Genomic DNA, 375 nt, shown 5'->3' on the forward strand with positions numbered 1-375 from the left:
TGAATAGAAAATAACTTGATAATTTTAGTTGCATCAATTTTATATAATTTTAGATTCAATAATACTAGAGGTTGCTTATAATGTTTTCAAGAGAAAATACTTTTATAATTTTAGCTTCATAAATTTTATTTATGTTATTGAAGTTTACTTTATTTTACTTTATTTTGTTTCTACTAATATATTTTATTAAATTTTATATTAATTTGTTCCTAATTACTTATTTATTTTATTTTATGATAATTCTTTTTGCTATTAAAGTTTGTAACAAAAAAGTTCTTTATGAAAAAGCTATAAGACCCTCAAATTGAAAAGCACTACAAATGAACTCTGAAAAGGTTGAAAGTTGGCATGGTGTCATCATTTCACCCACATAGC

The sequence above is a fragment of the Triticum aestivum genome, unplaced genomic scaffold (assembly GCF_018294505.1).
Source record: "Triticum aestivum cultivar Chinese Spring unplaced genomic scaffold, IWGSC CS RefSeq v2.1 scaffold63265, whole genome shotgun sequence".
NCBI classification, from domain to species: Eukaryota; Viridiplantae; Streptophyta; class Magnoliopsida; order Poales; family Poaceae; genus Triticum; species Triticum aestivum.